This window comes from Dasypus novemcinctus, chromosome 7 (assembly GCF_030445035.2).
Source record: "Dasypus novemcinctus isolate mDasNov1 chromosome 7, mDasNov1.1.hap2, whole genome shotgun sequence".
Lineage (NCBI taxonomy): Eukaryota > Metazoa > Chordata > Mammalia > Cingulata > Dasypodidae > Dasypus > Dasypus novemcinctus.
This window is the reverse complement of record NC_080679.1, coordinates 35908168-35912914: the sequence shown is the minus strand read 5'-3', so window position 1 is coordinate 35912914 and position 4747 is coordinate 35908168. Positions and strand designations below refer to the sequence as shown.

The 4747-nt window shown below is 36.4% G+C and overlaps 1 pseudogene; it reads right to left on the bottom strand.

The window, feature by feature from the left end:
• Nucleotides 1–863: 863 nt before the first annotated feature.
• Nucleotides 864–3455, bottom strand: LOC101435964 (serine/threonine-protein kinase Nek7 pseudogene; annotated as a pseudogene).
• Between the last annotated feature and the right edge of the window lie 1292 nt (nt 3456–4747).

The window sequence follows — 4747 nt, the reverse complement described above, 5'->3', positions numbered from 1 at the left end:
ATCTTACTAAATTTACAATCATTGCACACTATTTAGCACTTTATTTATACAGGGATTCTCTTCATCCACCATTCCTGAATCTCAGCACACAAAAGAAAGCTACCCCATATTTTTCTCTGGGTAACTGGTACCAATGTCTAAATAAGATTCAAAATCAGATGTACCATTCATTTTACTGCTTCTAAAATCGATTCAAATATTTAACTTAATTAATACAAGGCTACTTATAAACAGAAATATAAAGAGAACATTTTATAGGTGATTACACAAATTAGAACTTATATTCATCTTCATAATTCTTTGCAATGATCCCATTCAAAATTAAAATTTGGTTTTCACATAGTGGTTTCTTCACAAAAAATATGAACACTTACATTACACAAATGATATACAATCCAAAAACAAAAGTTTCCGCATGTAGAAAATGATCAGGGATTTCCCTGATCATTAAATTCTTCCCAGCTATTTCTTTCTGGTAGATAGATTCACTAAGAAGAAAAGATTAATTCTTTGCTTAAAAGTCACTGTGAGAGATTAAATTAATGATGTTAAAATCCATGTATTTTTAAAGATTGCAAGGCAAAGAAGAGCATCTGTTCCAAGTACAGAACATTGTATCTCAAATAATTTTATTACATTTAAATGACCATGATGCTAATAGTCAACAAAAAATTTTCTACTGAAACTTGTGGAGATACATCTATGGATGCTCAGTGTTATAAGTCACTAGAGTGTGGGAAAAACAATGCACTCAGTCTTCAGATAAAGGACCAACCAGGGTTCCCTTGCCTATCCCAAGATAAACTCACCCTTCAGAACGCACACATAACTGATTACATTTTGAAAAAAGAAAGATGAATTGATACTGTTTGCCCTTTATTTATTTTTAAAGTTTACAAATGACTCAAAAGTATTCAAATGATTGCAAGAAAGACATATATATATGAAAACTCAAACTTAGCAGTTATATCAGCTAGGGCAGGTGTTCTCTGAACAAGACATTCCTGTTGGCAGGACAATGGATCCCAAAGTTTTATGGTAGCATGGTGTCCTTTAACAGTGACTACCTCATGGCCTTTTGGTTTCACAATTTTGTGAGAAACTGGTCATCACAAACAAGAAGGCATTCAGGGAAAACACATCTCCACAATCACATTAACTAAACTCTGTCCATTTCCTTAAACTAAATGAAGCATTACCATCTCTGTTGTTTTCATGGATGAATACAGTACTTAAGAGTTTCTCAACAGAAATGTTAATCTCATAAAAATTCTGGCTCTACTAATGGCCAGTTTCATTTATTTAAACATATTCTAAAATTACAACCTTACCAAATGAATTGATACTGATCAACATACACGGGTACAGAATGACACACATACTTTCTTCCTCTCTAACAGACAAAATACACTCATACAGGATGGCCCAAATTTTTTAAAGTTTAAAAAAAGTTTTCAATTCAGGAAAAGTATTGGTATTCCAAATATATTTTAAAAGGGTACTATGTTTCAGAAAATCTGAAACACTAATAGATAAAATGCATACACAATATAAATAAGAAAGTAGCTTGAAGACTATAAAAAAAATTTCTGAAGGGGACCAATCAGAACTTCAATAAAATCTATGAATAAAAGCATATGCTTACACCATAGTGGACAATTATGAGTGAGAATGCATTTAGATTTATAAAGAAATCAAAATATAGTACTGCAAAATTATTCAAAGAATATTTTTCAAATGTACAAACAATAATAACAACACAAAAAAAGCCTTGGGCAATGTGCAACTTTAAAAATAACTATCACACCAGTCAAACAAACCCTTAACCACTTTTAAAATGGGTTCATTTATACCATTTTAATGCAAGGAAAATATTAGAGATATCAAAACAAAACAAAAAACTCTTCAGTGTCTGACTCACATTTTGCCCCAAACCTTTTCACATTTAACAGTTGCATTTCAAAGGTGTAAGCTAATTTTAAATGCTTCTCAAATAGTGTCTACATTTATCTTAAGAATTATTTGAAAACTACAATGCTAAGAACTAAAACACATACTTCAAACTTTTAAAAATAAAATAATCACAGAAGTTCACAATTGTGTTCATCTCACATGTCAATATATGACAAAAATGCAAACAAATCACACATTCAGATACTCTTTCTCAGGTTATAAGACTGAGCTGATGTGTACCCAAGTTACACGTTCAATATTTGGCACTGAGAATCTACCTGAACACAATTTTATCCAAAAATCCAAATGATTGTAAAAAACTTTTAGTCATTAAAAACTATCATGTTTCATCTACCCACCTAACATGCAATTTGATTCTTCCATTTGGGGTTTGCGAGAAAGTGACTTTAACTGGTACAAAATAAAGCTTATATGAAAACTGGTTAAGGATTCAAAGCACATTAGCTCTGAAATATTAATCTTAACACCCAGACAAATAAGGGAGGTATGATTTGCACAAAAATACTTTAAATTATTTTGGTTATGGTCTTCATGATCTTCCATGTGTTTAGCTGCTTGCAGTGCATGCATGCATCCTCTTTGCTACATCATAAACATAGGTGATGTCTGGTCGCTTCTCTGGATCCGGGTTAATGCACATATTAACTAACTGTCGTAGTTCCTCTGAATAGTGATCTGAAGGAAGAGGTGGGTAGTCACACTGTTCTATCTTCTTACACAGAGAGTATAAATTCATTTTGTCACCATAGAAAGGACTCTGTAATGCAGCCATCTCATACAGTAGACAACCAAGAGACCAGATATCAGATTTGAAGTTGTATCCATTTTCATGTATTCTCTCTGGAGACATGTAATAAGGTGTACCCACCAAAGAATGTGCAGCTGTGGTTTTGGAGCTGAAAAACCGGCCAAGCCCAAGATCTCCAAGTTTTACCACCCCAGTGGCTGTAGTGAACACATTAGCTGGTTTTATATCTCTATGCATGACTCGTCGAGAATGCATATGTTCCAATGCACTGCAGAGCTGAACAAAGTACTTCCAAACTGTTCTTTCGGGAATTAACCGCTTTTGTTTCTTAAAAAGCTTTATCATTCTGGAGAGATCACCAGCATCTGCTAGCTCCAAAACTATGTTTAATTCATTATCTTCAATGAATGATGCATAATATTTAATTACATTTGGATGATTGAGTTGCTTAAGGAGATCTATTTCTTTGATGCAGTCAGAACGTGCTTTGGCATCCATTAAATCAAATATCTGTACTTTTTTTAAAGCTACTGGTACTCCATCCAAGAGACAGGCTGCTCTGTAAACTTCACTAAATTGTCCACGACCAATTTTCTTTTCTATTCGAAAGTTGGCTAATGTATTATAGCCCATATCTGGTCGTAAGGCCTTCTGTGGCTGGAACTGAGGAACAGGTGCCCCTTGCATTCCTTGTGATTGTTCATCCATTGTCTGAAGTCACAGGAACTTTAGAAATCTTTATGATCTTGATTACTTTCCTTGATTATTCACAGGCTCGCTCTTTGGCTTCCTAGGGACCCTCTTCCAGGAAATCCCTAAGGAAACTTGGGCTTGCTTATTGACCATTCAGCCCAACTTAAAGCTGCTAGTGTCCACTGGGCTGTAGTAGCCATCCAGCTCCAATGACAACTCAGGAAGTTGGGAGTTTTCCGTTCTCCGGTCCGCGAGGGGCCCGGGGCGGGCGGGCGACTCGGCCAGGCGCCGCCTCGCTGGAGAGGCCCGCGGGGCCAGGGGCTGTGGCTACGAGGCCCGGAGCCGGTCGGCCACGTCCCGCCGCCCCGCCCTCACGGACGCTGCAGGCGCGGGCCCCCTCCCGGCGCACGGCGAGGCGCGTCCCGAGTGCGAGCCTAGCGGCGGCCCATCCTCCCGCGGCTCCCACTCCCCGCCGGCGGCCGCGGCTCGTTTTCCTCCCTTTTTATTCTCCATTCACTCTTTAGTGTCCCATCTTGGTTCTTCCTGTCTCCCCCCATCCTTTGATTAAGGTATACCAGGGCTCAGGACTTGTGCCTGGTTTCTTTCTCTATCTACTCTTCCTTTCTGAGATCTCATCTAGTCTTGTGGCTTTAAATATTATTAGCATTTATTTGTTGATGGCTTTCAATATATATCTCCAAACAGAACTTCTTCTCTGAACTCCAAGCTGAAAGTCTAAATGCCTACTTGACATCTCTATACTAAATCTAACAGACATCCTATGGTAACATGTCCAAAACTGAGCTTCTATCAACAAAACTGCTCCAATTTAATAGACATTGTCTCTGGACAGTGAAATTTTTACTCTTTTTAAAAAATACTCATGCATATTTTCCCCAATTTTTATAATAGGATTGTATGATTTTTTAAAATAAATTTGGTTATATGTATATGTGTGTACATGTAGATAAATATGAAAGGAGTTTCATCATAAAGATAATTTATAATACATTGAAAGTGATGTACATATACATTCATGAAAAACACAAAACATAAAAATGTTGAAATTATATTAATTTATTTTTTAAACTGCACGGCAGTTTGGATTATTAGAGAATGGGGAAGGAAAGGGATAGAAATAAGGACAGGTATAAAAGTGGAGATAAATTATGGGATAAGAGGAAATCAGAGAGTGAAAAAGAAAGATTAAGAGAGATGGAAAAGAGATGGATGAATCAGGCATCTGAACCATCCCATCCTGTTTTACTTAGCTTGATAATAATTTAGGAGAAAAAAGATGCCAAATACCACAGGGTTCATGAGTGAGATTTT